The sequence below is a fragment of the Diceros bicornis genome (assembly GCF_020826845.1).
Source record: "Diceros bicornis minor isolate mBicDic1 chromosome 1 unlocalized genomic scaffold, mDicBic1.mat.cur SUPER_1_unloc_3, whole genome shotgun sequence".
NCBI classification, from domain to species: Eukaryota; Metazoa; Chordata; class Mammalia; order Perissodactyla; family Rhinocerotidae; genus Diceros; species Diceros bicornis.
In genome coordinates this window covers 2,429,005-2,438,833 of record NW_026690856.1, presented here as the reverse complement: position 1 = coordinate 2,438,833, position 9,829 = coordinate 2,429,005, and the positions used below count along the sequence as shown (strand labels likewise).

General features: G+C 42.0%; 1 long non-coding RNA gene across 1 annotated transcript; it reads left to right on the top strand.

Moving 5' to 3' along the window:
• Window positions 1-477: 477 nt before the first annotated feature.
• LOC131401563 (uncharacterized) lies at window positions 478-4,976 on the top strand. Its single transcript, XR_009217750.1, has 4 exons — window positions 478-594; window positions 696-762; window positions 920-1,181; window positions 4,827-4,976. It is a non-coding gene; the product is annotated as an uncharacterized LOC131401563 (long non-coding RNA).
• Window positions 4,977-9,829: the final 4,853 nt, after the last annotated feature.

Here is a 9,829-nt window from a genome sequence, read left to right as displayed (position 1 = left end):
GGATAAAATGATACTGAAATGTCAGCAGGAGCCAGATTGAGTAGAGCCTTGAGTGCCAGGTCAAGAAGGTTGAACTAAACACTGAAGGCCATAGGGAGCCATGGGTGGTACTAGAGCAGTGGTGGCCCTAATGAGGTATTCATTTCAGAAAGATTCTTCTAGTAGTCCATGGAGAACATCCTTTAGACAGAGCATGCAGTGAGCCTGCTGGGGTGTTGGGCTGGATGAAAGGAGTTAAGACCTGAGCTGGGACAGGGATGGAGTATATGTGAGGACCAGTGTGCAAGGTGAATGGGTGTTACTGGGAGGGAAGAGGAGCTGAGCAGATATGCTGGTTCTGACTTGTGTGACGACACGGGTGGGTGGTGGTGCCACTGTGAGAGAAGACGACAGATGATAATGAGTGCAGGACTCTGGTCTGGTCTCAGTCCAGCTCTCAGAGATGGCAATCGCTCTCCCTCTTGTCTTGCAGCTTTGGGGCACAACATGAAGACCCTCACAGTCACCTTCCCCATCTCCACCCTCTGGTATTCATCAGACAGGAGCAGTGGCTCAGCCACGTTCAACTCCATTGAGAGGGTCCTGCAGAGCCTTGTGAGACCCTGGTCCCAACAGCTCCTGGTGGGTTAAATCCCACCCAGCCCCTCCCCTAACCCCTGTCCCTCCTGCTCATCCTCCTCCTCCTTCCTCCCCAGCTGGATCCTTGTTCAAGAGGAGCAGCCTGGGTCCCTTATACTCGAGTTGCAGACTGGTCTCCCTCAGGTGAGACCCTCCCCTGAGCATTTGCCCCTAATGACCACTTTTGTGACCACCCCCTTTGTCTCCCCAATGTCTTCCCATTTCCTCCTTCCAGTTCTGGTCCCCACCCCCAGAGGTTTCAGTAACTCTCTCTAGAGTCCCCACATCCCTCTCTCCCCAGGCCTGAGAAGGATGGGGCAGCCACCAGTGTGACGCCGTCTGCACCCACCACCCTGATCCCGTGGGCCACCATGCCTCTGTGCTGGGAGCGGAGAGTCTCCACCTGTCTGCTCTTCCTCTCGGTGGCTCCTGGCTCTGCAGCCCAGAGTTTATCCATCCAGAGAGAGCACCAGCTACATTTCCGCATCATCGTCGGGATCCTCAGCAACCTGGAGCCCACATCCTAGGAGTACACCGCCCTGCTGAGAGACACCCAGGACCAGGTGGGGTCTCCCCTCTCCCATCTCCCCTTGCCCTGAGGGCAGCGTCATTTCTCTGCCTGACTTACATCTGTTACGTGATTGTTTCACTCCTTCACTTTCACTGCATGTCTGGCTTCTCTCAGTGTCCAGAGGTGATGTCCTACCTGCCTTCCCCAATTCTCACATGGGTAAACTGAAGCTCAGAAAGGGGAGTATTGTGCCTAAGGTCACACAGTGAGTTAGGGGCAGAGCCAGGATTTGAAGTCAGGTCTCCCTTGCCCCAAGGTCTGTGATCTTTCACTGGCTCCAGTGGCGCCCTACATCCCCAGGAGAACTCCATCTCACCCACTCTCCCTCACGTTTGTTCTAGGTCACCAAGCTCTACAAGGGCAGCCAGCTGTGAGACATATTCCACTCCTGCCTGGTCACCGACTTGATGTAGGTTGAGGAGATTGGAAGCATTGGCTGAGCTGGTGTCTGATGACTCTGAGCTCAAGTGACACGTCCTTGATCTGGATGTCACTGACATGGTGCCCATTCTGACCCACATCCCTGTCAGCTATCCTAAAATCTCCTTCCATAAGTTTTTAAGGAATGAGAAAAGCATTAACATTTGGGTCCACCAACCTCCAGCATCCTCCTCCTCTTCCTCTTCTGGAGGCTTTCAACAAATATCAGCAGTCTAACTATGTTCTCCAGTAGTGCAGCCACCAAGCACATGGGGCAATTTAAATTTTTTATACACCTATTGAGATATGGTTCATATATTGTGTGTGGGGAGGAGTGTATTTTTTAGGTTTTTCTATATACAATATCTTCTCCTCTGCAAAACAAATAGTTTAACCTCTTCCCATCCAATCTGGGTTTCTTTTATTCCTTTTCCTTGCCTATTTGCCCTCATTAGAACCTCTAGTACCTGTGATTAACATACGAGATAAGGGAAGACATCATTATCTTGTCCCTGGTCTTAGGGGGAAAGTTTCAGTCTTTCACCATTGAATATGGTGTTAGCCGTGGGTTTTTCATCGATGCTGTCTATAGGTTGAGAAAGTTTTCTTCTATTCCTAATTTGTTGAGTGTTTACTTTTTTTGACATGAAGGGCGTTGTATTTTGTCAAATGCTTTTCTGTATATGTGGTTGAGATTGCGTGTTATTGGCCCTTATTCTATTAATATGGTGTATTACATAATCAAGTTTTCAGATATTAAGCCACCCCTTCAACTAGAGGTGAGATATTAAGATGTTCTCAAGTCTTTCCCGGGCATGCCACAGCCCTGAGCCCTTGTGGCCTTCTAGATGCCTGCAAATACACTGCAGCTTTTTAAAGTCCCCTGTGGTCATCTCATTCTCCTAATTTTTCTTCTAAGATTTGGCTCACCTCTTGCCTGCCTCAGCTGATATCACTCCCTCAGGCAACTACAATAGAAAACAATTAGCCCTGATTGTTTTTAGCAAGTGCCCTGGGGTCGGACTTTCCTCCCTGGGCAAGCTCTGAGTCAAGTAACTACAAGCCCTGAACATGGGGCTTTTTCAGGGAGCTGCCAGGCAGGTCAGCTATTGAGGGTTTGGTGGGGATGGGTCTTTTCAGAGCTCCAAACCCATTATGGCTGCTGGGCTGCTGGTTGTCTCAGCTACAATTGTTCTGAGACTGATGGTTTTCAAAGTTATGGAGGATATTGTGAGAGCAGGATGGGAATAGTGCAAGTTATAGTGCCACAAAGTTGGCTCCCTTTATCAAGATTCCACCATGTTTCTTCACTAAACCCTCCTCAGATTGTTACAAGCCGTTGATTAATTTCTAGACTTCTGAAAAGTTGATTTTGACAATTTATACCAGTGTTCTCATTGTTTTTATGCATTTGCAGAAGTCCTTACTCCAAAGTTTCAAAAATGTTCTCCCTGTGGTTATTTATTTATAAATTAATTACTTAAAATGAAATTATGTGAGAAATTCAGTTCCTTACTCACACACACTAGCCACATTTTATGTGCTTGATAACAACATGGGGCTAATAATGAGTGTATATGGTATTGCAGACAAATGTTTACATTATTGCAGAAAGTTCTCTTGGACAGGACCCTGAAGCAGGGAATTTAGAATCAGGGTAGAATTCCAGACACCCTTGTTCATCCCTTGTGCCCTTCCAGGTCTGTCACCCACAGTAACCACACTGGAGCAGACTCCCTGTGTACCTTGCCACCTTGGCACAGAGACTGGACAGAGTTGCCATCTATGAGGAATTCCTGCAGCTGACCCAGAATGGACCCAGCTGCAGAACTTGACCCTGGACAGGAAGAGTGTCCTTGGGGATGATACGGCTCCCTGGTCATTGGGAAAGAATGTGAGGCCTTTCTGGGGACTCTGGATGCCTGGGGCTTAGAGAGCATTGAACTTTCTCAGGCTGGCAGGAGGTGGCGTAGTCCCCCAGTATTTACCCACCATTGAGAGAGAGAAAAGGAAACCAGTGTAATATAGGAGGCCCTCACCTTCTCCTAGACAGCTCTGTGACCTAAAGCTAGTCACCTCCCCTCTCTGGACTTTTGTTTCCTTATCTCTGCACTGAGAACCACTGGGCCAGATGATCAGTGAGGGCCTCCAGCTGTGTGTGAAGCAGACTCACAGGTTTGAGGGTGGATGTAGTTTCTGACCCATAGGCTATAGTTTGCAAAGTCCCACTCTAGGTGATCACCAATGTGCTAGAACTTTCTGCAATGGTGGAATGTTCTATATCTGTGCTCTCCAGTGCACAGCCGCATGTGGCTGTTGAGTACTTGAACGATGGTATTGTGACTGGTCTTTATTGTTACTGATTTTTAATGTTACTGAGGTACTAGAATTTCTATTTTATTTACCTAAAATTAATTTTAATTCAAAAGATACTTCTAGCTGCTCCATATCAGACAGCACACCTCTAAGAGGTTGTCTGGGTAGAGGTACAAGTAGAGGGACATGCACCCCTCCCCTCATGCCCACTGGGTGCTGTGTGTCCTACCCTCCTGGAGTTTATCTTGTAGCTGGGAATAACAAGAATAGAGAATTCAAACTTATCAATTATTTGATGTTAACAAACTCATACTTGCAGGCGGAAATCAGGGAAGACTTACTGCAGGAAATTACATTGTAGGTTAATCCTAGAAAATGAATATTAAGCAAATAGATAAAGGAGAAGGGGATGATGTGTTTCTAGGCACGGAAGAACAGTTTTGGGTTGGATTTTACAAATTTAGAGAGATCCCATAGGCTTGCCAACTGTGATGACCCATTCTGCCCCCGGCTGTCATAAGAAAGTCCAGCCCAAATTCAGTCCTCTGTGCCCAGAGGTATGAATTTGGTTTAATTTATTACACTTTTGTTCTGTGATAATGGTCTTGTATTTTGTAGCAAAGTATAATCACTTTTTAGTGATGGAAACTAAAATGGGGTGAAACATGATGATGTCTACTTGATTTTAATATTTCATTGAAAACATGGGATGAATCAAGGGTGGCATGTGTTAATAATTTATACATTGATGCAATATTGTTTTAATTAGATGGAATATACATTGTTAAATGTAGATGATGGATGTTTATGAGACTGTTCCCTTTATTTTTCTGTGTCTAAATAGTTTTATTAAAAAGAGTGAAACACACTCACATGCATTCTCCATTTCATTCACTTCCAGAGTATTCTCCCAACAGAGATGATACCTTGACTCAGAAGCCTGGTAAACCTGCAGGAAGCCCCAGCCCATGGTAGGGGGCGAGTATCTTGATGCTGTGCCTCATCGAAGAGAACCATGCACACAGGGTCTTGGATGATGTGGAAAGTTGGCCAACCCTTGTCAAGGAGGGTTCAGGCACAGTGGGGTCACCAGGAGCCCTGGGGCAATGACAGGACGTGGCTCACCCCACCACATGTCTCCCCAGATCTCCCCTTCTGGGCCCTCATCCTCATCTGCTTGGCGGGACTCCTGGTGCTCATCACAGGCCTGATCTGCTGTGTCTTGGTAAGACATGACGTGTTGCTTGTCTTCTTACTGTTGGGTTGTAAGAGCTCTTTATATATTATAAACACATGTCCTTTTCTAGGGATATGTTTTACAGATGTTTTCTCCCAGTCTGTGCGTGGCTTGCCTTCTCCTCCTCCACATGAGTCATTGGGGAAATGTAAGTGACTGTCATCATGAGATTCCACCACACTTAAGAGTGGCTAAAATTAGAAAGACTTACAATAGCAAGTGTTGTTGAAGATGTCAAGTCACTGAAACTCCCATCGAGTGCTCGTGAAAAATAACTTGGATGCGTCTTTAAAAATTACATACGTCTACCCAGCCATTCCTCTCCTAGGAATCCATCTAAGGGAAATAAACACATATGTCTATACACAGACTTGTACACACATGTTGATAACAACCTATTTATAGTAGATAAAAATGGAAAACAACCCAAATGTCCATCTACTGGTGAACTCATACACAAAGTGTGATATATCCCCACAGTGGGATACTATTCAACCATAAGAGGAATGAATTATTTTTTTTCTTTTTTAATTATTCTATTGAAATTATAAAGGGTTTTAACATGGTGTAATTTCGGGTGTTCATTATTATTTGTGATTTTCTGTATAGACTGCATTGTGCTTACCAGCGGTAGTCTAACTTTTATCCATCACCATGTATATGTGCCCCTTTAACTCTTTCACTCAACACCCAGCCCCCTTCCCCTCTGGTAACCACTAATCTCTTCTCTTTACCCCTGGATATGTTTATCTTCTACATATCAGTGAAATAATGCTATTTGTCATTGTCTGGCTTATTTCGCTTATCATTATACTCTCAAGGTCCATCCAGGTTGTTGCAAACAGGACGATCTTGTCTTTTTTTTCTGGCTGAGTAGTATTCCGTTGTATATAATTCATACCACATCTTCTTTATCTGATCATCTGTAGCAGGGTACTTGGATTGCTTCCATGTCTTGGTTATTGTGAATAATGCCACAGTGAACACAGGGGTGCATAAATCTCTTTGAATTGTTGATTTCAGTTTCTTTGGATAAATACCCAGTAGTGGGATAGCTGGAAGGTATGGTATTTCTATTTTTAATTTTTTGAGAAATCTCCATACTGTTTTCCCTGGTGGCTGCACCAGTTTGCATTCCCACCAGCAGTGTGTGAGGGTGACCTTTTCTCCTTATCCTCTCCAACATTTGTTATTTTTTGTCTTGGGAGTTATAACCATTCTGACAGGTGTAAGGTGATCTCTCATTGTAGTTTTGATTTGAATATCCCTAATAGTTAGTGATGTTATACATCTTTTCATGTGCCTGTTGGGCTTCTGTATATCTTCTTTGGAAAAATATCTGTTCATATCCTCTGCCGATTTTTAGATTGGATTATCTGTTTTTTTGTTGTTGGGTTGTATGAGTTGTTTATATATTTTGGAGATTAACCCCTTGTCACATATATGATTTGCAAATATTTTCTCCCAGTTGGTGGATTGTCTTTTCGTTTTTTTTTTTGTGAGGAAGATCAGCCCTGAGCTCACATCTGTGCTAATCCTTCTCTTTTTTTCTGAGGAAGACCGGCTCTGAGCTAACATCTATTGCCAATCCTCCTCCTTTTTTCTTTTCCCCAAGTCCCAGTTGATAGTTGTATGTCATAGTTGCACATCCTTCTAGTTGCTGTATGGGGGATACGGCCTCAGCATGACCGGACAAGTGGTGCGTCTGTGAGCGTCCGGGATCCGAACATGGGCCGCCAATAGAGTTTCGCGTACACTTAACCACTAAGTCAGGGGACCGGCCCTGTCTTTTCATTTTGTTCATCGTTTCCTTTGCCTTGCAGAAGTCTTTTAGTCTCATGTAGTCCCATTTGTATATTTTTTCTTTTCTTTCCCTTGCCTGAGTAGTCATGGTATTGGAAAAGATGCTGCTAAGACAGATGTCAAACACTGCACTGCGTATATTTTCTTCTAGGTGTTTTATGGTTTCAAGTATTAGAGTCAAGTCTTTTATCCATTTCGAGTTAATTTTTGTGTACGGTGGAAGATAATGATCTACTTTCCTTCTTTTGCATGTGGCTGTCCAGTTTTCCCAACAGCATTTATTAAAGAGACGTTCTTTTCTCCATTGTATGATCTTGGCTCCTTTGTCAGAGATTAACTGACCACAGTTGTGTGATTTTCTTTCTGGGCTTTCAGTTCTGTTCCATTGATCTATGAGTCTGCTTTTGTGCCAGCACCATGCCATTTTGATTAGTATAGTTGTGTAATATATTTTCAAGTTAGGATTATGATGCCTCCTGCTTTGTTCTTTCTTCTCAGCATTGCTTTGTCTGTTCAAGGTCTTTTGTTATTCCATATACATTTTAGGATTCTGTGTTCTATTTCTATGAAGAATGTCACTGGGATTCTGATTGGGATTGCATTGAATCTGTAGATTACTTTAGGTAACATGGACATTTTAACTGTGTTTATTCTTCCAATCCATGTGCATGGAATATCTTCCCATTACTTCAGGTCATCACTGATTTCTGTCAATAAAGTCTTATAGTTTTCATTGTATAGGTCTTTAACCTCTTTGGTTAAATTTATCCCTAGACACTTTTTTCTTTTGTTGCAATTGTAAATGGGATTGTATTCTTGAGTTCTCTTTCTGTTAGTTCATTATTAGAGTATAGAAATGCAACTGATTTTTGTAAGTTGATTTTGTACACTGCAAATTTCCTGTAGTTGTTGATTATTTGTAATAGTTTTCTGATGGATTCTTTAGGGTTTTCTATATTTACAATCATGTCATCTGCAAACAGGAAGAGTTTCATTTCTTCCTTTCCAATTTTGATTCCTTTTATTTCTTTTTACAGCCTAATTGCTCTGGCCAAAATCTCCAGTACTATGTTGAATGGGAGTGGCGAGAGTGGGCACCTTTGTCTTCTTCCTGTTCTCAGAGGAATGGCTTTAAGTTTTTCACCATTAAGTATGACGTTGGCTGTGGGTTTCTGATATATGGCCTTTATTGTGTTGAGGTACATTCCTTCTATACCTATTTTATTGAGAGTTTTTATCCTAAATGGATGTTGGATCTTGTCAAATCCTTTCTCTGCATCTGTGGAGAGGACCATGTGATTTTTATTCCTCATTTTATTAATGTGGTGTATCACATTGATTCATTTGCGAATGTTGAATCCTCCCTGCATCCCTGGTATAAATTCCACTTGATCATGGTGTATGATCCTTTTAATATATTGCTGTGTTCGATTTGCTGATATTTAATTGAGGATTTTTGCATCTGTGTTGATCAGTGATATTGGCCTGTAATATTCCTTCTTTGTGCTATCCTTGCCTGCTTTTGCTGTCATGGTGATGTTGGCCTCATAGAATGAATTAGGAAGTGTTCCATCTTCTTCAACTGTTTGGAATAGTTTGAGAAGCATAGGCATTAAATCTTGTTTGAATATTTGGTAGAATTCTCCAGAGATGACATCTGGTCCTGGACTTTTGTTTTTTGGGAGGTTTTTGATAACCATTTCGTTCTCTTTACATGTGATTGGTATGTTCATTTTCTCTATTTCTTCTTGATTCAGTTTTGGGGGGTTGTGTGAATCTAAGAATTTATCTATTTCTTTTAGGTTATCCAATTTGGTGGCATATAAGTTGTTCAGTGTATTCTCTTATTGTCCTTTGGATTTCTGTGGTATCTGTTGTAATTTCTCCTCTTTCATTTCTAATTTTATGTCTTTGAGCCTTCTCTCTTTTTTTCTTAGTGAGTCTGGCTAAGGGTCTGTCAATTTTGTTTCAGTCTTCTCAAAGAACCAGCTCTTTGTTTCATTGATCCTTTCTACAGTTTTTTTAGTCTCTACTTCATTTATTTCTGCTCTAATTTTTATTATTTTCCTCATTCTGCTGACTTTGTGCATCATTTATTCTTCATTTTCTGGTTCTATTAGGTGTAGTTTAAGGTTACTTATTTGGTATTTTTCTTGTTTGTTGAGATGTGCTTGTATTGTTATGAATTTCCTTCTTAGAACTGCTTTTGCTGCATCCCATAAGAGTTGTTTTGTTGTCTTTTTCGTTTGTCTTCAGGTATTTTTTGATTCCTCCTTTGATTTGTTCATTGATCCAATGGTTCCTCAGTCGTGTGTTCTTTAGTCTCCACATATTTGTGACTTCCCCATCTTTTTTCTTGTAGTTGATTTCAAGTGTCATAGCATTGTGGTCAGAAAAGAAGCTTGATATGATTTCAATCTTAAATTTATTCAGGCTTGCCTTCTTTCACAACATATTGTCTATCTTTGAGAATGTTCCATGTACACTTAAGAAGAATGTCTATTCTGCTGTTTTGGGAGGATATGCTCTATGTATATCGATTAAGTTCATCTGATCATATGTTTCATTTAATTCCACTGTTGACTTGTTGCCTTTCTCTGCATGATCTATCCATAGATGTAAGTGGGGTGTTCAGGTCCCCTGCTATTATTGTGTTGCTGTTAATTTCTCCCTTTGGGTCTATTAAGGGTTGCTTTATATTCTTTTGTGCTGCTGTGTTAGGTGCATATATTTTTATAAGTGTTATGTCCTCTTGCTGGAAAGTCCCCTTTGTCATTATATACTGCCCCTCTTTGTCTCTCATAGTCTTTTTTATCTTGAAGTCTGCTTTGTCTGATATAAGTATGGCAACGCCTACTTTCTTT